This window comes from Doryrhamphus excisus, chromosome 21 (assembly GCF_030265055.1).
Source record: "Doryrhamphus excisus isolate RoL2022-K1 chromosome 21, RoL_Dexc_1.0, whole genome shotgun sequence".
NCBI lineage: Eukaryota > Metazoa > Chordata > Actinopteri > Syngnathiformes > Syngnathidae > Doryrhamphus > Doryrhamphus excisus.
In genome coordinates, this window is record NC_080486.1 from 3886209 (window position 1) to 3912029 (window position 25821).

Here is a 25821-nt window from a genome sequence, read left to right on the forward strand (position 1 = left end):
GGCTTCCGTGCCTCTGTTGTTTGTGACAGCCCCGGCTGGGAAGGACCCCAGTGGACACCCTTGAACTCGGACCAATCAGAATGCATAATAACAAGCCGAGCGCTCATTCAGGAACAGCAGGATTTCTACTATCGGGATGATCTCCTGTCTTGGAGACATCCTGGATGTGTTTTTTTTTTTTTTTTTTAAGCCATTTTTGCCGTTGTTTCCTCGGTAAATGACAGCTTTGCCGCCGCCATTAAGACGCGTGTTCCTGAAACGAGTATTATAGTTTAATTCCTACCATGAAAAGCTTCCAGGAGTCGCTTGCAAAGACAAGACAAGCTCTGGAGGCCTCATTGCTTGTGTGGTGCGTCGACTTTAATGGCAAATGGATGTAATTCGAATTTCAGGCGAGGCAGCAAGATCTTATCTAGTAGATAAATGAATTAATATTTTACACTTCAGCTGGATTTTTTTTTCTACTCTCCTCCTTGCTTTGAGGAGGCTAAAGTTGAAGGGAGAGTCAAGTAAATTAAGAGAAAGCGAATAAGAGAAATAAGGGCAAACGGATGTGAACTGGCCTAATGTTATTCAGAAGCAGCGAGTCATGTAAGAGAAAAGGATCTTTTCTTGTACCAGTCAAGGACATTATCTGCTCCTGCTAGCAGTTATTAGCATTAGCATTTATATATTCAATGCAATTTTGAGGTCTGGTGATACTCGGCGGGGTCAGGAGAGAAAAGCGAAATGAGGGTGCAAGGATATGAAAAGGTCCTTTCTCTAGTGTGCAATCGGCGCTAAGCGGGAGAGAATGAGCAATAAGGTAAAACACAAGGACGTTTCATGCCGGGGAAAATGTGAAAACTTAACTCATTTGCATAATATCAGTCATCTCAACAAAAAAAAGGTAGAAAAAGACAAATTTCAAGCATAACCTTAACCATAACGTAGGCAAAATGTCTAAACAATGATGCCAAAACATAAACAACACAAACAATTGTTGTTTAAAAGCAAATTCAAGCATTTCTTTAGCTTAAATTTAGCATTTTTAAGCATAAAAATTAGCTAAAATACAAATAAGGCATTCTAAAAATGCACTGAAAGACATATTGTGATATGTAGTATTTGACATTGATCACTAGGTGTCAGTAATGTTACATTAATAGCCACCCCAGGAGTGATATAAGGTTCTCCTCTCCTTCCCAGGAGTGGTCAGAGCGCAGCAACTACTCAACCGAGAGGTCACAAAAGACACACAACAACATCCAAAAAAACTGCAGACCGTATGGAATAGTGGTGAACCTTCCCAGTAGTGGTCAACGAACTACAAATGACCCCAAGAGCTCGTCAACTACTCAACCGACAGGTCACAAAAGACCCCACAACAACATCCAAAGAACTGCAAGCCGCATGGAATAGTGGTGAACCTTCCCAGGAGTGGTCAACGAACCAAAATGACCCTAAGAACGCATCAACTACTCAACCGAGAAGTCACAAAAGACCCCACAACCACATCCAAAGAACTGCAGACCGCATGGAATAGTGGTGAACCTTAACAGGAGTGGTCAGCGAACTATAATGATCCCAAGAGCGCAGCAACGACTCATACAAGAGGTCACAAAAGACCCCACAACAACATCCAAAGAACTGCAGGCCGCATGGAATAGTGGTGAACCTTCCCAGTCGTGGTCAACGAACCAAAATGACCCTAAGAACGCATCAACTACTCAACCGAGAAGTCACAAAAGACCCCACAACCACATCCAAAGAACTGCAGATCGCATGGAATAGTGGTGAACCTTCCCAGGAGTAGTCAGCGAACTAAAATGATCCCAAGAGCGGCAGCAACAACTCATACAAGCGGTCACAAAAGACCCCACAACAACATCCAGTAAAGAACAGATGAGTTATGATACAAATTGTAAAATAATGATGATCAATGAAGCAGCCATAAAACATATGTTTGAGTAGCTTTTCAGATATTTTATCCAGAAATGAGTCTTGGAAATAAGGTTCTCCTCCCATTCCATGTGGAAGTGGTCAGTGGTCAAACTCAGTCATGAGCCGAGTGTCCTGGTTTTTAGTCGTCAAAGTATGATTTGGGGAATAATAATTATGCTAACACTAAAAATGTAACTTTAGCAACTTTTGATAGAACCGCAGTAGTACCGCAAAACATGCTGGGAAGTCGAAAAATACTCGGTTAAAAACAAAGCCAAAATGGATCCGGTGTGATAACATAATGTAAATTATCTGTGCGTTTAAGACCCTCGTGTTGTTGTAAAGTTTATGGGTCAGATTGCATTCACAGCAAATGGGTTGAATAATAGAAGATTGGCTGTTAAATTGTGTTGTCCACGAACGCAACACACACACAAATACATAAAGTGAGTCCACTAATGGGTTACCCCTCGTCGTCGGCGGGTGAAAGGTCATTCGCTAAAGCACTCAATTTCAAGTTGTCCGATTTCCGAAAGGAAATAAAAGACAATTGCAATGATTGGTTTCCGTGCTCAAAAGCCGGCCCCATTACTTTACATTATTCACAAGTATTCCAATTTGAACCTACGGTCCAAAGACGACGAGTCCCTTTCGCGTGCGGGATGTCACCGCCAGCGTGTGTTCACAGGAGATGTGCATTAAGAGCCCCGAAAACAATATGGGCTTTCTCTGTCGAGACAAAACATCCGATTCAAAAGCATCCGTCACAATGCGGAACAGCGACAGAGAAAGAATGAGGAGCCATTTATTAATCTTTTATCCGCATTCATTTTTCAGTTTAGCGTTAGATTATCACCTCTGTGAACAATTGCAGGCACCCGATGAGACCTTCGAGTACCACAGAACCTCCATATTTGAACATTTAGATATATAGTAGATGATCTACTGTGTAAGAAAACTTCTAAGTCTAGTAAACAGTAAAGAAGTAATTATTGTACTGAACAGAATACAGTCAGACACCCCAGTGTTCCGTACTGTTAGATATTACTGTTATACATTTAGATTCAGGCTTGTAACCTCTCTTGGAAAGCCTTGACACGCACACTCACATAGCACAATCAGAGTTGCACTGACTGATGGAAAAATATCGAGGGAAGACGCAGACGTTCTTCTCACTCTTCTTCGGTTCTTTTTTCAGTCAAAAGCTTCTCTCAGAAGACAGATACACATGCACTCACATAGCACAATAAGAGTTGCACAACACTTAGATATGACTGATGGAAAAATATTGAGGGAAGATGCAAACGTTGTTCTTACTCTTCATTCTATGAGATCAGTCAATTTTCAGTCTAACAGTTCATCCCCGAAGACACACACGCACTCACATAGCACAATCAGAGTTGCACAACACTTAGATATGACTGATGGAAAAATATTGAGGGAAGATGCAAACGTTGTTCTTACTCTTCATTCTATGAGATCAGTCAATTTTCAGTCTAAAAGCTTCTCTCAAAAGACACACACACTCACATAGCACAATCAGAGTTGCACAACACTTAGATATAACTGATGGAAAAATATTGAGGGAAGACGCAGACCTTCTTCTCACTCTTCTTCAGTCTATGAATTAATCAATTTTCAGTCTAAAAGCTTCTATCAGAATACACCCACACACTCACATAGCACAATCAGAGTTGCACAACACTTAGATATAACTGATGGAAAAATATTGAGGGAAGACGCAGATGTTCTTCTCACTCTTTTTCGGTCTATGAAATCAGTCCATTTTCAGTTTAACAGCTTCTCTCAGAAGACACACACTCTCACATAGCACAATCAGAGTTGCACAACACTTAGATATAACTGATGGAAAAATATTGAGGGAAGACACGTGTTCTTCTCACTCTTTTTCGATCAATGAAATCAGTCCATTTTCAGTCTAACAGCTCCTCTCAGAATACACCCACACACTCACATAGCACAATCAGAGTTGCACAACACTTAGATATGACTGATGGAAAAATATCAAGGGAAGACGCAGACCTTCTTCTCATTCTTCAGTCTATGAATCAGTCCCTTTTCAGTCTAACAGTTTATCCCCGAAGACACATGCACTCACATAGCACAATCAGAGTTGCACAACACTTAGATATGACTGAAGGAAAAATATTGAGGAAAAACACAGATATTTTCTCACTCTTCTCACTCTTCTTCGGTCAATGAAATCAGTCCATTTCCAGTTTAACACCTTCTCTCAGAAAACACACACACTCACACAGCACAATCAGAGTTGCACAACACCTGATGGAAAAATATCTAGGGGAAGACGCAGACCTTCTCACTTTTCTTCAGTCTATGAATCAGTCCATTTTCAGTCTTACAGCTTATCCCAGAAGACACACACACACACTCACATAGCACAATCAGAGTTACAAAACTTGACTATGACATATGACTGATGGAAAAATATCGAGGGAAGACGCAAACGTTCTTCTGACTCTTCAGTCTATGAGATCAGTCCATTTTCAGTCTAACAGCTTCTCTCAGAAGACACACACTCACATAGCACAATCAGAGAATTTTTTAAAAACACCATCATATATTCAGATGCTTCCTGGTTGTTTAGTGTGACTTGTGAGGCATATTTTGGTTGAACCCCACAATTTGGGACGATTGTGAGTCTCGTTACCGCATTTGCCTTTCAGTTGGGATGCTGGTGGCGTCGAGGGAGGCTCATTTGCACACAAACTTCCTGTCCTAGCCAGGCGGTGTGCGGTTGTATTAAGTGGTAGGGGGCAGAGGAGAAACAGCAAGGGGGTGTTGGTTGAGAGAGGGGAGTGGGTGCGGGGATGGGTTGGGGGTTGTGGGGGGGCAAGTTCGCTCTCTACTGAGGCTGACTTTGAGATTGTTATTATCATTTTCAAAGCATCAAAAGCTTTCTCGGGCGCTTTCTCTCACTCTCTCGCCATCCGAGCTTAAAGAGATGAAAGTTTGCCTTTGTTCCATCCCCTGCTACATTACCTCTATGCATTAGGCCTCCTCTTTATCCGTGAAATTACCTTTTAGCTTTCTCATTCAGCGCAGGCAGCCTGCATGCGACGAGATGGCGCGCACTTTTTCTACCACATCATAACCACCCCCCCCCCCATCACCACCCTTCCCCGGCAAAGATTGTTGCATTTGCAGTTTGATTTTGTCTACACCTCACCCCTCCCCTTTTTCCCCCGTAATACTGTATTTATCTTCCTCCGCGTAAGGTCCATCTGTCCCTTCATTATATGGTTAGTAGCGTTGTTTGATCGCTCTATCTCCAAACCAAACACGAGGCTCTGTGTTTTTTTGGCCCAATCATGCAGATGGGCTGCGAGATGACGGCTGAGTTGTTCAAAGAGCCACTTTTTCGCCTCTTAGGTTGCTTTGAAGCTGACAGGAAGCACTCAAGAGCTCGAGAAGCACCTCACCTTCTATCTATCCGTCTATCTGTTGTTGGAAGTTGAGAATTCCCGAGAGGAATTTAACATCGGGCTGCCAAATGATTACAATTTTTTAAGCAGTTTATGAATAATTAATCACGACTGCTGATCATTTTATGAAATATGCCCCCTTTCCTGATTTCTTATGTTTTGCATGTTTGCCACATGTGAATGTTTGATTCAGTCTAAATAAAGGGTTTAAAAGTCAAGCTTTGGGACTCCAGCAAACCACAGTGAGAGCTATTATTCACAAATGGTGGAAACATGGAAAAGTGGTGAACCCAAGACTGGTTGTTGAACCAAAATGACCCCAATATCGCAGCAACTACTCAGGTCACAAAAGACCCCACAACAACATCCAAAGAACTGCACGTCACATGGAATAGTGGTGAACCTTCCCAGGAGTAGTCAGCAAACCAAAATGACACCAATAGCACAGGAACTACTCATCTGCGAGGTCACAAAAGACCCCACAACAACATCCAAAGAACTGCAGGCCACATGGAATAGTGGTGAACCTTCACAGGAGTGGTCAGCAAACCAAAATGACCACAAGAATGCAGCAACTACTCAACTGAGAGGTCACAAAAGACCCCACAACAACATCCAAAGTACTGCAGGCCGCATGGAATAGTGGTGAACCTTCCCAGGAGTGGTCAGCGAACCAAAATGACCCCAAGAGCGCAGCAACGACTCATACAAGAGGTCACAAAAGACCCCACAACAACATCCAAAGAACTGCAGGTTGCATGGAATAGTGGTGAACCTTCCCGGGAGTGGTCAACAAACCAAAATGAACCCAAGAGCGCAGCAATAACTCATACAAGAGGTCACAAAAGACCCCACAACAACATCCAAAGTACTGCAGGCCGCATGGAATAGTGGTGAACCTTCCCAGGAGTGGTCAGCGAACCAAAATGACCCCAAGAGTGCAGCAACGACTCATACAAGAGGTTACAAAAGACCCCACAACAACATCCAAAGAACTGCAGGCCGCATGGAATAGTGGTGAAGCTTCCCAGGAGCGGTCAGTAAAACAAAATGACCCCAAGAGCGCAGCAATAACTCATACAAGAGGTCACAAAAGACCCCACAACAACATCCAAAGAACTGTAGGCCGCATGGAATAGTGGTGAACCTTCCCAGGAGTGGTCAGTGAACCAAAATGACCCCAATAGCACAGCAACTACTCATACAAGAGGTCACAAAAGACCCCACAACAACATCCAAAGAACTGTAGGCCGCATGGAATAGTGGTGAACCTTCCCAGGAGTGGTCAGTAAAACAAAATGACCCCAAGAGTGCAGCAACTACTCATCTGAGAGGTCACAAAAGACCCCACAACAACATCCAAAGAACTGCAGGCCACATGGAATAGTGGTGAACCTTCCCAGGAGTGGTAAGTAAAACAAAATGACCCCAAGAGTGCAGCAATGACTCATACAAGAGGTCACAAAAGACCCCACAACAACATCCAAAGAACTGCAGGTCGCATGGAATCGGGATCATCGTGACCTTGATCCAAAACACACCAGCAAACAACAGATGAGGAGTTATGATGCAAATTGTAAAACAACGATGATCAATAAAGCAGCCATAAAACATCTGTTGAGTAGCTTTTCAGACATTTTATCCAGAAATGAGTCTTGGAAACTGGTTGTCGTCTTATATTCAGGTCAATATGTAATTATGTTCATATAAACGGAACATTCCGTTCCTCTATTATCCGTAGAAATGGCGAATGCATGGTACTAATAACTCAACATCCAACACATACTGACATGAATAAAATTGCAAGCCGCCCTCAGAGGAATTAAAAGTCCAAATATTTTTCAAAGATGATCCCCCCCCCCCCATCTCTCCCCCTCTCGTCCTCCAACACAGGAAGTTAAATCCCAAGCAACTTTTATCTCTGATGAAGCGATATGTCATGTAGATCTTTTTATATCAGCAAAAAAGTGCTCAGAAACAATGTAAAAGCACTTGTACCCAGATAGAAGATATATGCATGTGGATGAGCTTGCGGTGCATGTTCACGTGCACACACACACACACACACACACACACATAGAGCACATCTTGATTAGGTTTTCATAAAGTCTGGAACTATGCTGAGTCTGTAATTGACTTTGACAGCAGAAGCCTCCATGTCCTATGGCTATGTTAAACGAACAATTTACATCTTCATTTCAAATTCTACATGGATAAAAAGCTATTAATTACATTAGTCTGGGAGAGTCATTCCGGCTGTGTAGAAGACGTGCGTGCGGATCTCGTCTGTCTGTGCGGATCTCCGGTGTCTGTACAAATATACACTTTTTGCTCATTTGTATATGATTAAGTCTGTCTCGGGGCCAAACAATGGTCGCGGTACAAGTGCTCCCCCGGAGATGAGTTGATGAACGAGGAAGGAAACTTCACTCGTGTGTACGGCTTTGCAGAGACATAGAAAGGTACTCAAAAGTGACGAATAAATTAAAATTTTTAGTTATAATTAGTTTACAGAAAACAGCGATAGTTATGTTCTAAATGTGATTTTTAACATTATTAGAGCTCTCTAGACATGAAATAACACCCCTATAGTCAGCAGTGATGAGCAGTGATGTCTGCAGTTCTTTAGACGGGGTCTTTTGTGACCTCTCGGATGAGTAGTTGCTGCGCTCTTGGGGTCATTTTGGTTCGTTGACCACTCCTGGGAAGGTTCCCCACTATACCATGTGGCCTGCAGTTCTTTGGATGTTGTTGTGGGGTCTTTTGTGACCTCTCGGATGAGTAGTTGCTGCGCTCTTGGGGTCATTTTGGTTCGTTGACCACTCCTGGGAAGGTTCCCCACTATACCATGTGGCCTGCAGTTCTTTGGATGTTGTTGTGGGGTCTTTTGTGACCTCTCGGATGAGTAGTTGCTGCGCTCTTGGGGTCATTTTGGTTCGTTGACCACTCCTGGGAAGGTTCCCCACTATACCATGTGGCCTGCAGTTCTTTGGATGTTGTTGTGGGGTCTTTTGTGACCTCTCAGTTGAGCAGTTGCTGCACTCTTGGGGTCATTTTGGTTCCCTGACCATTCCTGGGAAGGTTCACCACTATTCCATGCAGTCTGCAGTTCTTTGGATGTTGTTGTGGGGTCTTTTGTGACCTCTCAGTTGAGTCGTTGCTGCGCTTTTGGGGTGATTTTGGTTCACCGACCACTCCTGGGAAGGTTCACCACAATTCCATGCAGTCTGCAGTTCTTTGGATGTTATTGTGGGGTCTTTTGTGACCTCTCAGTTGAGCAGTTGCTGCGCTTTTGGGGTCATTTTGGTTCGCTTACCACTCCTGGGAAGGTTCACGACTATCCCATGCGGCCTGCAGTTCTTTGGATGTTGTTGTGGGGTCTTTTGTGACCTCTCAGATGAGTAGTTGCTGCACTCTTGGGGTCATTTAGGTTTGCTGACAACTCCTGGGAAGGTTCACCACTATCCCATGCGGCCTGCAGTTCTTTGGATGTTGTTGTGGGGTCTTTTGTGACCTCTCTGTTGAGTAGTTGCTACACTCTTGGGGTCATTTTGGTTCACCAACCACTCCTGGGAAGGTTCCCCACTATTCCATGTGGCCTGCAGTTCTCTGGATGTTGTTGTGGGGTCTTTTGTGACCTCTCAGATGAGTAGTTGCTGCACTCTTGGGGTCATTTAGGTTTGCTGACAACTCCTGGGAAGGTTCACCACTATCCCATGCGGCCTGCAGTTCTTTGGATGTTGTTGTGGGGTCTTTTGTGACCTCTCTGTTGAGTAGTTGCTACACTCTTGGGGTCATTTTGGTTCACCAACCACTCCTGGGAAGGTTCACCACAATTCCATGCAGTCTGCAGTTCTTTGGATGTTATTGTGGGGTCTTTTGTGACCTCTCAGTTGAGCAGTTGCAGCACTCTTGGGGTCATTTTGGTTCGCTGACGGCTCCTGGGAAGGTTCACTATTATACCATGCGGCCTACACTTCTTTGGATGTTGTTGTGGGGTCTTTTGTGACCTCTTGGTTGAGTAGTTGCTGCACTCTGGGAGTCATTTTGGTTTGTTGACGACTCCTGGGAAGGTTCACCACTTTTCTATACTTTAGCCATTTGTGCATAGTAGCTCTTACTATGGCTTGCTGGAGTCCCAAAGCATTAAAAATGACTTAAAAATGACTTTTTCAACACTAATAGACCTCAAGAAATAATAATCTAAGTCTAATAATAGACCTCATAGAACAAGAAATCAGGATGGTCGTATGTAGTTCTTCGGCGGTAGCATAAATGTCCAGTAAGCATGCACTGTGAAGACACCCTAAAAAGTCCCCCCAAATTTTTTTTTTACCTAAATACTTGAATGAATAAAGCCATGTTTACCACAAAACATACTTGTCAAAGTTTCCACCAGAACATGTCACGTTAACGGACACAAATTGTGTTGACAGAACTCAAAGTCGTCAAATGAGCTCATTGGCGTAAAAAGCATGCAGGCGGAGGTTTTGCTTGTGCGGAAAGTCATTTGTAAACGCCCAGAGTAGCCATTCATGCTCAATGATTTAGGACTTTCAAAACACATTTCTAGCTCATTTGAATAATAATGGTCATAAAAAACATCGCCCGAGGCGCTGCAAGCATACATCAAGCGACGACAAATGCCTTGTGAAGTTACGGGAAAAAAAAAGGCCTCGAAAAAACACGGGAAACAATTAGGACACGCGACTTAATTTGCAAAGGGGATGTTTGTGTGTTCCTGCGTGCTCATTTTAATGAGTTTAAAAGGCAGCTGTCGGGATTGATTGACGAGCCGAGGTTGAAGTCGGACCAAGTCCTTTTATTTGTCATATACGGGAACATTAAAAAGCACATCCGCGGCGGCGTCTTCAAGCCCCGGCTTAATCGCACCAGGTAGCCGACGATGAGACGGGCGCACAAAGACGGATCAAAAGAAGCCATCCACTTAAAACAGATGACCTCGTGATTGCCTTACATCAAAACTAGCACGCAATTAGGGCTGAGTAGCGTTCAACAGCCTGCCCTCGCTTTCTACAGAAGCTTTTCATTGTCCGGTGCACTTAGCTGCAAACATTGGAGACATAAGTGCAATTACGTTATGTTAGTCTTACTAAAAAGGCAAAAAAAAAAAAAAACTTTTTTATTTTTATATTTAAAAATGTATTTCTTTGCATGCAAAACAAATATATAAAAGAATTAACACTTTTAAGCATCAGCGCTATGGATTATAAGTATTGTTTAGGTAACGTTTAGCAATTTTCATGTTTTATTTCTTAAGTAATCCCGTCTGATCTGTTTGTGTTGGCAGATTAGCATAATTACAATACACAAGGATGAATTCACGCCGCAAAAAAAACATCATTTTGTATGATTGGGGTTCACAGATACGCCATAAATCTTCATTTATAACGAGGGATGACTAGAAATAGGATTACGCCGAATGCAACTCAATATTTGAGCGTAATCAATCCGGCGTGGGTATCACAACATGTGACACATGTGTCGTAAATGTTGCTGTTTAATGTTTAAGTTTGGGGGTTAGTTTTAATTTTTTTATTTTTATATGCTGTAAATAATGTCTTAATTTTAATTCTTATTCATACTAATAAATTATAATAAAACATTAGTAAAACATAACTTTTAACTTTAAATTTATTTATTTTTGTATATTTTAAAAATCAATATTTTATTGAAAATAATGTTTGACATATTTAATAATAATATAATAATAATATCAAATATGTCTAACATATTATTTTCTAATAACCCTCATGAGAAAAAGCGGTAGAAAATGAATGAATATGTTAGATATTTTTTATAATAATATAAAAAATTTTAAAAATATTTATAATAATAATCATATAATTATTATTAATAATAATAAGCCTTAAAATTTAAGAATACAATATTTTAAAGACATTTGTGTGCTGTACATTTTGGGAATCAAGTTGTGGGTTAAGTTTTTGATTTTTTTTTTTTTGAAGTTTTATTTTGTAATAATAATTGTTATAATAATTGTTATTGTTGTAATTAATGCTAATGAAATAAAAAATAAATAAACTAATGATGCAAAAAAATAATAAAACATCGTTTTTAAAGAAAATTTTGGAGGAATAATATTGGGACTACCTGAACATTTTTATACTTACTTATACTTTTATATTTTATACTTTTTTTATACTACTTATATTTTTATACTATTTTTTTATTTTTATTTTTATTTTTTTTATAATAAAAATTAAAAAATGTAAGTTTTTTATACATAGAAATAATATGACAAATAATTTGGGGATACTTAAAAATTATGTTACATTATAGATAGATAGTGTAGATAGAATTAATGTCTTTAAATTCATATGAACACTTTTTAAGACAACGTGTCATAACGTGTCAGGCTGGCTACAATAAAAGGCCATTCCTGAAATATTCTGTTTTAGTCTTTTAGTCTCTCTTTTTGTAATATAGTGCAGCCGATTGGTAGCATGTCGGCCATCTTTGTGGAAAGGACTTTTGTGCAAATTTACTCAGAAGGTGTCAAGGTGTTTAAAACGTATACATACAAAAAAAATACATTTTTTTCCGCTAGTGTAGATTTCTATATTTTCTTCTATATTTTGTCCATGGGGGGGCGTGACTGTCAACAAATCAGCATCCAAAACCTGCAGCAATACCAAATCTTAAATAATCAGCGTCTCAAATGGATGACAGCTAACTAGTTTTCATCCGTCTCATCTGGCGCACACTTTTATATACAGTTTGAGTCAAATACATGCCCCCCCACCAACCCCCACCCCTCACGAGTCAGTCCCAGAAGCTGTCATACACTGCATCCTCTGTGATTGGCTTTCATTTTATGCGTGTAAAAATGACAATTGACACATTTTCCGAGCGCCACCGGAGACCGTGTGCGCGCATCCAGACGAGCAGATGTGCTGCTTCGAGACAAAAAAAAAAAAAAAAAACGACACAGAGGGCAATACCCAATGCCGCTTAGGTGGAGCTGACACAAACAAACAAGATGAATAAAAAAAAATAAAAAAAAAGGCTTGCAGCAAAACAATGCAAAATGAAACCGGATTAATATTTAAATAGATCATTTGCAAGATTGGGATAATTAGCGAGTCATATTCATGTATTCACTTGAGGGGATATCAGAATGAAGCATGTCTACTTATTCAAATAGGATGCAACATGTCACCGGGTGCGTATATGCAAATGCACATATGCCGCTAATTACGCCGCCGCGCCTGTCACGGAGCCACACAGTGAAAAAAAAAAAAAAAAAAATGTTCAAAGTTGCCTGTGAACTGTTCAACCAGGCTGCTCAGGTCTAATTAAAACACGCTCGTCCCCGAGGTCTTATCAAAGCACCTTGGAAAAAATATGTACATCTCAAATGGAAGAAAAAATTAGCTAAATAAAGGACTTCATCGTCCAAACCGCTGGGATTTGGGAATATTTTTGACCCCGAGGCAAAACGGACGGTTATTTTTGACGTCTCTTAAACGCGACGCCATCGGAATGGAGGTGTGTTTTGATGGGTGGTTTTATTTATTTCATTTTATTTTTAATGAGAGGTAAAGCTTTTGATTGCGTTTCTACCCCGGCGGGTTTGTCTTTCCGGCACGCTCTGATCTATACAAGATTTATCATTTTAATGAGAAATTACTAGATTCCTCACCTGCGGAGCCCGACGTTTGATGCTAACTGCGGAGGACATCGTTGTTGCTGTCGAGAAAAACAATACAAATGTATTCATGATTACGAGTGGACATGTTCATAGCATATGACTAAATAAAACCAAAAATAAAACAAAAATACTCACGTTGAACGGAAAGGGAGTAGGAGACGGGGAGTCAACTTCATGCATCGCAACTTTTTGAACATTCTTAACTGCCATAATATAGGAAAAAAACGTAACTATAGGATAATAATACGAAATAAAACTAAAATAAAATACAATTACTCACTTTTAGGTGGTCAAAAACCAGAAGTCACATGGGAGAATGGCTGAATCTGCCCCAAATGTTACTATTAGGGGAAAAAAACACAATGCAACTTCATGCATTGCGCCTTTTTGAACATTCTTAACTGCCATAATATAGGAAAAGAAGGAAACCATAGGATAATAATACTAAATAAAACTAAAATAAAATATAATTACTCACTTTTAGATGGTCAAAAACCAGAAGTCACATGGGAGAATGGCTGAATCTGCCCAAATGTTACTATTAGGGGAAAAAAACAGAAATGTATTCATGATTACGAGTGGACATGTTCATAGCATACGCTCATATGACTAAATAAAACCAAAAATAAAACAAAAATACTCACGTTTAACGGAAAGGTGGTAGAAGACAAGGAGTCAACTTCATGCATTGCGCCTTTTTGAACATTCTTAACTGCCATAATATGGGAAAAAACTTAACTATAAGATAATAATACTAAATAAAACTAAAATAAAATACAATTACTCACTTTTAGATGGTCAAAAACCAGAAGTCACATGGGAGAATGGCTGAATCTTCCCCAAATGTTACTATTAGGGGAAAAAAACAGAAATGTATTCATGATTACGAGTGGACATGTTCATAGCATACGCTCATATGACTAAATAAAACCAAAAATAAAACAAAAATACTCACGTTTAACGGAAAGGTGGTAGAAGACAAGGAGTCAACTTCATGCATTGCGCCTTTTTGAACATTCTTAACTGCCGTAATATGAGAAAAAAACATAACCATAGGATAATAATACTAAATAAAACTAAAATAAAATACAATTACTCACTTTTAGATGGTCAAAAACCAGAAGTCACATGGGAGAATGGCTGAATCTTCCCTAAATGTTACTATTAGGGGAAAAAAACAGAAATGTATTCATGATTACGAGTGGACATGTTCATAGCATACGCTCGTATGACTAAATAAAACCAAAAATAAAACAAAAATACTCACATTTAGCGGAAAGGGAGTAGGAGACGGGGAGTCAACTTCATGCATCGCAACTTTTTGAACATTCTTAACTGCCATAATATGGGAAAAAAACGTAACTATAGGATAATAATACTAAATAAAACTAAAATAAAATACAATTACTCACTTTTAGGCGATCAAAAACCAGAAGTCATGTGACAGAATGGCTGAATCTGCCCCAAATGTTACTATTAGGGAAAAAAAAACACAAATGCATTCATGATTACGAGTGGACATGTTCATAGCATACGCTCGTATGACTAAATAAAACCAAAAATAAAACAAAAATACTCACGTTTAGCAGAAAGGGGGTAGAAGACAGGGAGTCAACTTCATGCATTGCGCCTTTTTGAACATTCTTAACTGCCATAATATAGGAAAAAAACGTAACTATAGGATAATAAAACTAAATAAAACTAAAATAAAATACAATTACTCACTTTTAGATGGTCAAAAACCAGAAGTCATGTGACAGAATGGCTGAATTTGCCCTAAATGTTACTATTAGGGGAAAAAAAACACAAATGTATTCATGATTACAAGTGGACATGTTCATAGAATACGATTGTATGACTCAATAAAACCAAAAATAAAACAAAAATACTCACGTTTAGCGGAAAAGGGGTAGGTTCTATGTTTATCATCACATTTTTCCCCATTGCTACAAGTGGTACACCGTGCAGTATAGCTGTCTTTCATGCATAACGGCTAGCTATGTGTTATTTCATGCTCAGTGCCAATATTATATAAGATGCTTAATGCATTTACAGCACAACATTTTTGGTTCTTTTCCATTTCATCGTTTTTTTTTTTTACTCAAGGTGTGTTTCAACATGTTCTGCAAAGCGCGATAAACATTTTCAGATGAGCCTCTCAGCCCAAAACCAAGCAATTTGAGTCATTCCTCTGAAAGCTGACAGGAGTAATACAATAATAAAAGCCGCAGTCAGAAATAATTGCCGCAAAGGACATTTTGTGTCTCACTCGTTTGCATTCAAAAATATATCAATTTGTGTTAACATAAATTTGCATTTGCTCACACAACACAAAAGGGCGGCGGGGCGAGGAGCTCGCCGTGCAGAGCTGTCCGTGAAGCCTCCCGGCTCGGGGAGAATAAATTGTATGCAGCTCAAATCAAAGTCGTGTTGCACACAGTAATCTTTCTCCATTAAGGATGTCACTTTTTTGCAATCGTTTTGCAATTGCCGCCTAATATCTTTTACCACTCCACTGGCGGGGTTTCTCTTTCTCACACACACACACACACACACACACACATGTGCACTCACTGTTTCATCAAACAGTGTGAAGGTATCCTGCTGAAGGACTCGCTCATGTGTGTCTTTCAAATAGGAGTTGAGAAAGGCCTTGATTAGGATAGGAAGTCATGTGTGGTAAATTCAGCCATTTTTAAATCACTGTCGATATATATATATATGTGTGTGTGTGTGTGTGTGTGTGTGTGTGGCGTACACCTTCATAGCAGTCATAATTAACCAACATGTAGGTAAATAGCGATGAGAAATTAATTACACGCTTACAGTGACTCCCTTTCCACATGTTGGAGTGAACTTTGCTCCAATTTCCGGGTATAATAATTAAATTACTTCACTTTCTTGTGGTAAAATTTTCAGAAAAAAACACATTTTTTTTAATGTTATGTTGCACTATTTAATTCAACTTTAAATCAGGTTTTTTTTTTTTATTAATTAAAACAAATAAACAAATTTAAATTATTAAAATATTATTTAATTTATTATAAATTTTAGTATTAATTAATTATTTTATTTGTATTATTAATTAAAAATATTAATAATATTAAAGAAAAAAACTAGCGTCATGGGTTTGAACGGAAAGGTGCTACACTGACACCTAGTGGTGATAATAGGCATTAATACGTTATGCAGTGTACATTCATTCATTTTCTGGTGGGGTGCTGGAGCCTATCCCAGCTGTCATCAAGGCGAGAGGCGGGGTACACCCTGGCCTGATCGCCAGCCAATCACAGGGCACATATAGACAAACAACCATTCACACTCACATTCATACCTATGCACAATTTGGAGTCGCTAATTAACCTAGCATGTTTTTGGAATGTGGGAGGGAACCGGAGTACCCGGAGAAAACCCAAACTCCACACAGAGATGGCCGAGGGTGGAATTGAACTCGGGTCCCCTGCTGACCACTCGTCCACCGTGCAGCCTGTGCAGTGTACATATAATAATTTAAATAATTGCATGTCTCAAATTGTACAGAAAATGAACCAAGTGACATGAATTTCCTGTTCTATGGTTATCATCACAGGTATCCTCAGTAATGATGAGTAATGGTGCTGGGCAATGTATTGATATTTACAAAAGCACGATATCAAAAACAAACATATCATTCATATATACGTATATAGGTATCTACATATTTTCTGCAGTGTTTTTAGTTTTTATTAATACTTTATTATTACTTTTTTTCTGGTTTTGGTGCCATACCGACTTTTTAAGCAAGTTATGGATGCTCATCTTGTTGCATTTTGCTCCATTGTTTACACTGTTAGCTTTGAGCACCCCTTCACTTTTTGAAGCAATCAGAGATCCCCATGGAGATACAAAGGAGGAGAGGCTACATTAGAGCAACTATGTTTACATGAAATTTGTGGGGATTGATCGAGTTCATATGTTGTCCGATGGCGAAGTACGGCCAAGTACGGTATCTTAATTAGCGTTCAACAAATATCATAACATGGAACTAACATTTCTAGATGAGAAAAAAAAGAAAAGAATGAGTAGTTACTGGAGCCTGAAGATGTCTTGCGACTGCATTATCACATTATGGCCTATTGATGCGCCTGCCAATGAGGAAATTGCAGTCTCCGTCAGTCCTGTGATGGATTTCTGCCTGATTGCTCGACATGGAAAATGGACAATCCCGAGTGAAAGGCCCTTCCCTCTTTGATTGTCAGCTTCTGACAGTAGACGGATAATACTTTAGAAGAGGATGTTTTGGATACGCAAGAGCAGGGGGTGCTCAATAGGCCACGCTCTGCAAAAAATGTACATTGCTGAGAATCGAACCCAGATCTTATAGCTGTGTAGCCAAAATACTAACTCTTAGCTCACCGTTCTTAATTGGTTCCCGACCACAATGGATTCCTTATAAATGGAATATATTCACAGTTAAAGCATAAAAAACCTAAATATCTATTATTTTAACATAATTAGAGCCCTCTAAACAAAATATAACACCCCTATAGTCACACTTTTACTCATATTGAAGTGAAAATAAGAATTGTGCTTGTTGTTGTATGTGTGTTCCGGAAGTTCCGAGTCCTGACCTTTGTTAGGCATTATTATGCTGTCAATCAAACCCGCAACCTCACTTTGAATGAGTCATCTGAATGCCTTATATTAGTCAATTTAGCCATTTTTTATGCTTGAAATATTAATATATTTGCTAATAATACGTAGGTCGTATTCAATGTATGACAAACCTTAATGGAGTGAAGGCAAATTCAAAGGGCAAAGTGCGGAGGAATCACCGAGTACTTCAATTAATACCTTTTTGGAGTATTAATTTTTATCTTTATAAAAGCGTTTTTGTTCAAAAGTCTAAATAAGACTAAATAAAACTAAAATAAAGCAACATTATTCATTCAAAACAAACACTTAGACGGGATTACTTAAGCTGAATCAACATAACATAACATGCTTTTTTTACATCAACAAACATCATTCCAGCCTAAATAAGTTATTACATTAATATTAAATATTATTAAATATTAAATTATATTATTAAATATTACATTAAGATTGTGTAAAAGTAAAATAAAATTAAATTTATTTTATACATATATATATATATATAAATAGAGGTAAATAGAGCTACGGCTAAATATTTAAGACTAAATAAAACTAAAATAGAGTAAAACTACTTGCTGTGGGGGGTTCATGCATCACATTTTAACACCCGTAATTGTCATATAACAGTAAAAGGACATTAAATATTACATTAAGATTGTGTAAAAGTTAAATAAAATTAAATTTATTTTATACATATATATATAAATTGAGGTAAATAGAGCTACGGCTAAATATTTAAGACTAAATAAAACTAAAATAGAGTAAAACTACTTGCTGTGGGGGGGTTCATGCATCACATTTTAACACCCGTAATTGTCATAATAATATAACAGTAAAAGGACATTAAATATTACATTAAGATTGTGTAAAAGTTAAATAAAATGAAATTTATTTTATACATATATGTATATATATAAATTGAGGTAAATAGAGCTACGGCTAAATATTTAAGACTAAATAAAACTAAAATAGAGTAAAACTACTTGCTGTGGGGGGTTCATGCATCACATTTTAACACCCGTAATTGTCATATAACAGTAAAAGGACATTAAAAATTACATTAAGATTGTGTAAAAGTTAAATAAAATGACATTTATTTTATACATGTATATATAAATTGAGGTAAATAGAGCTACGGCTAAATATTGAAGACTAAATAAAACTAAAATAGAGTAAAACTACTTGCTGTGGGGGGTTCATGCATCACATTTTAACACCCGTAATTGTCATATAACAGTAAAAGGACATTAAATATTACATTAAGATTGTGTAAAAGTTAAATAAAATTAAATTTATTTTATACATATACATATATATATATATATATATATATATATATATATATATATATATATATATATATATATTGAGGTAAATAGAGCTACGGCTCAATATTTAAGACTAAATAAAACTAAAATAGAGTAAAACTACTTGCTGTGGTGGGTTCATGCATCACATTTTAACACCCGTAATTGTCATATAACAGTAAAAGGACATTAAAAATTACATTAAGATTGTGTAAAAGTTAAATAAAATGACATTTATTTTATACATATATATAAATTGAGGTAAATAGAGCTACGGCTAAATATTTAAGACTAAATAAAACTAAAATAGAGTAAAACTACTTGCTGTGGGGGGTTCATGCATCACATTTTAACACCCGTAATTGTCATATAACAGTAAAAGGACATTAAATATTACATTAAGATTGTGTAAAGGTTAAATAAAATGACATTTATTTTATACATGTATATATAAATTGAGGTAAATAGAGCTACGGCTAAATATTGAAGACTAAATAAAACTAAAATAGAGTAAAACTACTTGCTGTGGGGGGTTCATGCATCACATTTTAACACCCGTAATTGTCATATAACAGTAAAAGGACATTAAATATTACATTAAGATTGTGTAAAAGTTAAATAAAATTAAATTTATTTTATACATATATATATATATATATATATATTGAGGTAAATAGAGCTACGGCTCAATATTTAAGACTAAATAAAACTAAAATAGAGTAAAACTACTTGCTGTGGTGGGTTCATGCATCACATTTTAACACCCGTAATTGTCATATAACAGTAAAAGGACATTAAAAATTACATTAAGATTGTGTAAAAGTTAAATAAAATGACATTTATTTTATACATATATATAAATAGAGTTAAATAGAGCTACGGCTAAATATTTAAGACTAAATAAAACTAAAATAGAGTAAAATTACTTGCTGTGGGGGGGTTCATGCATCACATTTTAACACCCGTAATTGTCATATAACAGTAAAAGGACATTAAATATTACATTAAGATTGTGTAAAAGTTAAATAAAATGACATTTATTTTATACATATATATATAAATTGAGGTAAATAGAGCTACGGCTAAATATTTAAGACTAAATAAAACTAAAATAGAGTAAAACTACTTGCTGTGGGGGGTTCATGCATCACATTTTAACACCCGTAATTGTCATATAACAGTAAAAGGACATTAAATATTACATTAAGATTGTGTAAAAGTTAAATAAAATGACATTTATTTTATACATATATATATAAATTGAGGTCAATAGAGCTACGGCTAAATATTGAAGACTAAATAAAACTAAAATAGAGTAAAACTACTGGCTGTGGGGGGGTTCATGCATCACATTTTAACACCCGTAATTGTCATATAACAGTAAAAGGACATTAAATATTACATTAAAATTGTGTAAAAGTTAAATAAAATTAAATTTATTTATTTAAAGGACATTAAAAATTGCCATTATGTATTCATCAGCTACAATAGAGATGAGTTCTATGTTTATCATCACATTTCTACCCATTGCTACGAGTCTTTCATGCATAACGGCTAGCTATGTGTCATTTCATGCTCAGTATTATTATATATTGTTATATATTATATTGGCGGCACGGCGGTCTGGTGGTTAGTGCGCAGACCTCACAGCTAGGAGACCAGGGTTCGGTCCCCGCCCTCGGCCATCTCTGTGTGGAGTTTGCATGTTCTCCCCGTGCATGCGTGGGTTTTCTCCGGGTACTCCGGTTTCCTCCCACATTCCAAAAACATGCTAGGTTAATTGGCCACTCCAAATTGTCCATAGGTATGAATGCGAGTGTGAATGGTTGTTTGTCTATATGTGCCCTGTGATTGGCTGGCGACCAGTCCAGGGTGTACCCAGCCTCTCGCCCGAAGACAGCTGGGATAGGCTCCAGCACCCCCCGCGACCCTCATGAGGAAAAAGCGGTAGAAAATGAATGAATGAATATATTATATTGTTATATATTAGGCTATATATATTATTGCGCAATATTATATAAGATGCTTAATGCATTCACAGCACAACGGATATTTTTGGTTCTTTTCCATTTCATCGGTTGCATGAGTAGCAACATGTTTTTTCATGCATATTATTGCCTAAAAATGACAATATTCATACACAATGATTACTTACAAAAAAAAACAGCCCCCCCTCCCACCGCATGAAGCCATACATTTAGTGTTATTGACCGCGGCCCATAGGCTGTCATTTAAAGCAGCGGAGACACTGCAGGGTCCCTAATATTCTTCAGATTGAAGATGCCATGAAAACATTGCCTGAGTGTAAAAAAAAAAAAAAAAAAAAAAAAGGTAAACGTTTCTCTGATGCAGATGGAGCGCTCTCAAATCATGCCTCCCCGTATTCAGCACCTCCCTCCGAACTCCACCTCCTCCCCATCTCAATTGTGTCCCTCGCCTCCGGCAAATGGGAATCATTTGTTTGTGTGAACTTCCCATAACCTGCAGCGCGCCAGACACTTATCATTCAGAGTGGTGGGGCTCCTTCGTCCTTCTTCGTTATAATACCTCATTCCACACCCCCGCCGACCCCCCCCCCAACCTTCTGTACCGCCTTTCAATATGTATTGTTTTCGCTTTTTTTCTTTTTTAATAACTGATTTCTGCTTTCGTTGAAAATGGACGCCAACAAAGAAAAAAATCTGCTAAACTTCTATTTCCCAAATATCCAAAAAAAAAAAGGTCTTTTGTGCTACATTCGATAAAGTCTACAACATTGTAAAGTTTTCCCATAATGCATTTGGATGCTGCAATGACGTCAGCCTCCCCCTGTTGAACACAAGCAGCATTGAGAGCTGATGCTAAAATAGCTGATGTTTGTTATTTTAAAGTCATATTGGTACAAGTAAGAGGCTGCACAGTGGTCGAGTGGTTAGAGCGCAGACCTCACAGCTAGGAGACCAGGGTTCAATTCCACACTCGGCCATCTCTGTGTGGAGTTTGCATGTTGTGCATGCGTGGGTTTTCTCCGGCTTCCTTCCCGCATTCCAAAAACATGCTAGGTTAATTAGTGACTCCAAATTGTCCATAGGTATGAATGTGAGTGTGAATGGTTGTTTGTCTATATGTGCCCTGTGATTGGCTGGCTGGCTGTACGAAGACAGCTGGGATAGGCTCCAGCACTCCCCGCGACCCTCATGAGGATAAGCGGTAAAAAAATGAATGAATGGTACAAGTAATGTATATTAAGTATCCTAAGTATTATTGAGTGTTAGGTTGCTGCGTGATGAGTTTAATGTTTGTAAGATGAAACAGTGAGTTTGCAAGTTCCAAAATGTTCACAAGGTCATTGTGAGTTATTTCAAAGCTTATGATTGGTTCCTGCCAAATAAAGAGCTGCTATAATATGCTATTTTATGACTTGGACACATGCAGTTCCTTTTTTATTGTCCACATATTTCAACTTTCTTCTTACATAATATTCTCAAAATATTATGATTTTATTCCCATAATATTTGGACTTTTCCCCATAATATTCTAACTTTTCATCAAACTTATTTTCTAAAAAATTAATACTTTATTTTATTTTAGTTCTGGTGATATTATGTCATCTTAAAAAATATAATAATATTTTAAATTTACGATTCTAAAATGACATTATTTTTCCTCATAATATTTTAAGTATATTCTCATACAATATATATTTTTTCTAATATTTTTACTTCATTCTGGATTCCTAATAATATAAAGTTAAGAAGACTTAAGCATCAAAAAATTAATATTTTTGATTTGAATATGGATTTTAGAAGAGCTCAGAAGTATCAGAAGTATCAATATTTCAGTATTGATCCAAACGCACCACATTACAGTTGTGCAATACGTTGTAAACAAATAATAAAGCAGTGTAAAAGTAACTATAGGGGTGTTATTTTTTGTCTGGAGGGCTCTAACAGTGTTTAAAAGTCATAAACAACTTTTCTATGCTTGGGTCCATTCATATTATATTATTTTATGATACACATGTTTATTAAATTGACCCATTTTTTCTAATAAACAATAAGACTGAGCAAAAATACACACGTGACGTTAATAAGGAATTAGTTTAAGCTCCTTCAGCAGTGCAGTTGTATTGAAGCTTTAGCATTAGCTTATATTCGTCATGCCATATTTCACGTCATTAACTCAATTAATTAATGAAACGCACACATAAGTACTTTCCAAAAACACTCCGCAACATTCAGTGACACCATCATGAGTGGAAATGATCGACATGGAGGAACAAATACCTGAAAAGGACGCAAACTTTCCCCGAACCGAACCACGGCGTCACTGAACCGGAAGCCAAGTGTCCCCAGTATAGCGCCAAATGCGACCCCTGCCGGAGACCTCCGGTACTACAACAGCTTGTACTATTGCTGATGCTAAGTTTGCAGAGCAAAATAAAAATAGGAAATTTCGAAATTAGCAAGACTAACATCAGACATTTGTGAGAATAAAGTTGTACATTTAAGAAAAAAATATTTTATTCTCGGATATGTATGAGAATAAATACAATTTATGACTTTATTCTTGTAATATCACAACTTTATTCCCGTAAATTTACCTGAATATATTTGTAAAAGAAAAGTTGTCCATTTATGAGAAAAAAAAGTAGTAAATTTACACGAAAAAAATCTGAATTTAACTTTGCCCAACACCAACGATCACATAAGTAATTTTCTTATTATAATAATTCAAATATATGATTAAAATTATCAGACATTTCAAAAATAAAGTTGTAAAATAACAAGAATAAAGTTGTACATTTATGAGAAAACAAATTGTATTATTAAAATTATTTATTTATTATTTATTTTTATTTATTATGAATGTAAAATTTACAACATTTTTCCTTAATTTCCAATAATAAAGTTGTAAATTTACAATCCCTCATTTTTTTATTATAATAATTCAAATATATTATTAAAATTATCGGACATTTAAAAAAAAAAGTTGTATATTTACAAGAAAAAAAGTTGTTAAGTCATTCAAGAAAAAGTCGTACATTTACGGGAAAAAAATGAGTAATATGTAAATCGTTTTTCTATACTCTAAATATTCATTCATAAATTCATAAATAAGGTAAGGTCAAGAATCATTTAAAAAAAAGGAAATCAGATATAATATAATTATTTTATTTTATTTTATTTTATTTTATTTTATTTTATTTTATTTTATTTTATTTTATTTTATTTTATTTTATTTTATTTTATTTTATTTTATTTTATTTTATTTTATTTTATTTTATTTATAATCATTCATTTATATGATTAAAATTATCAGACATTTCAATAATAAAGTTGTAAAATAACAAGAATAAAGTTGTACATTTACGAGAAAAAAGTTGTTAAGTCATACAAGAAAAAGCCGTACATTTACGAGAAAAAAATTGTAATAAAATAGTAATACGTAAATCGTTTTTATGTACTCTAAATATGATTGATAAATAAGGAATCCAGCTTTGCAGAGATTCACCTATCACTATTGTACAGCAAAGCATAAAAAAAAGGAAATTCCGAAATTTGCAACACTAAAATCAGACATAATATAATACATTAATTTAATTTAATTTAATTTAATTTTATTTTATTTTATTTTATTTTATTTTATTTTATTTTATTTTATTTTATTTTATTTTATTTTATTTTATTTTATTTTATTTTATTTAAGAAAAAGTCGTACATTTACGAGAAAAAATTAATTAAAAATTAATTAATATTAAATGTATTTATTATTTATTTTTATTTATTATTAATATAAAATTAACAACATTTTTCCTTAATTTCCAAGAATAAAATAGTACATTTACAAGAAAAAAAAAATCACACATTTACGAGAAAGAAGTTGGGAATTTTGTAGGAAAAAAAAGTCAGGAATTTACAGTCGGAATATTACCTTTGCTGGGATGTAGGAAAAAAAACAATATACAATATTATATATATTATATATATTTATATTGGTTCTGGATAAATGAAGACCAATTTTTCTCAATTCTTTCCTCTCATAATCCGGTGCGGCGTTCCTTATGCTCCAATCTCCTTCCATATGTAATCTCAGGGTGTTTTCATTACCACTCATCTTATCATCCATACTGTGGATCTCCTTTGTCCACTTATTATTATTTTTTAATATATATATATATATATATATGCCTTTATTCTGACAAGTCAGTATTCTGGAAAGCCGGGAGCGTTCCACCCCCTTTTTCATTTCCCTAATGTTCCCGTGCCGTATGCACCTTCCTAACCTCTAATTTCATTTCCCTAACCTGGTCGCCATCATCATGATGATGTACAGCCCACTCCCATTCCCACTCGCTTCGGTGTTTTTTTTTTTTTATCTGTGGAAATGTGAATATTTGTAGAAATAATAAAAGAGAAAAAGGAAGAAAAAAAAAATGGCGGTGAATTTTCTTGGTTGCTTTTAATCCCTCATTTATGTGAAGTCGGCTTTGGAAAAATGAAGCTGTCACTGTATTTTTTTTACTTCCTTTCACTGCAGAGAAGCGGGAATTCATTCCACCTCGTCTCGGGATATGTCGGAGACAAAGAGGAATTATGGGTAAATGTACCAATTTTCTGACATGTGCCGTTCATTTCAGACCAATATTCCCTTCTCACTGTATGATTTTACTCATTTTTTACATTTAATGCTTATTTATAGGGGTCAAAATTGGGATTTGAGCCAAATGGAGATTCAAACTCGCGCTCTTCTGACTGTGAGGCCAACACCGTGCAGCCTGGGGTGAGTAAGACTTTCCTAAAAATGTGTTTAAAGATGT

At 36.7% G+C, this 25821-nt stretch overlaps 2 long non-coding RNA genes across 3 annotated transcripts in view; both read right to left on the minus strand.

The window, feature by feature from the left end:
- The window catches only part of LOC131109113 (uncharacterized), a 52247-nt gene extending 38318 nt beyond the window's left edge, over nucleotides 1-13929 (minus strand). For both annotated transcript variants that reach the window (XR_009120666.1, XR_009120665.1), the window contains exons 1-6: nucleotides 13869-13929; nucleotides 13725-13792; nucleotides 13559-13618; nucleotides 13361-13421; nucleotides 13216-13283; nucleotides 13072-13118 (exon numbers count right to left, since the gene is read on the minus strand). This is a non-coding gene — a long non-coding RNA (uncharacterized LOC131109113). The remainder of the gene's footprint in view (nucleotides 1-13071; nucleotides 13119-13215; nucleotides 13284-13360; nucleotides 13422-13558; nucleotides 13619-13724; nucleotides 13793-13868) is intronic.
- Nucleotides 13930-14035: 106 nt separating this feature from the next.
- Nucleotides 14036-23347, minus strand: LOC131109112 (uncharacterized). The gene is made up of 7 exons (XR_009120664.1): nucleotides 23288-23347; nucleotides 14806-14866; nucleotides 14661-14728; nucleotides 14493-14553; nucleotides 14348-14415; nucleotides 14181-14241; nucleotides 14036-14103 (listed from the first exon to the last, which is right to left on the minus strand). It is a non-coding gene; the product is annotated as an uncharacterized LOC131109112 (long non-coding RNA).
- Between the last annotated feature and the right edge of the window lie 2474 nt (nucleotides 23348-25821).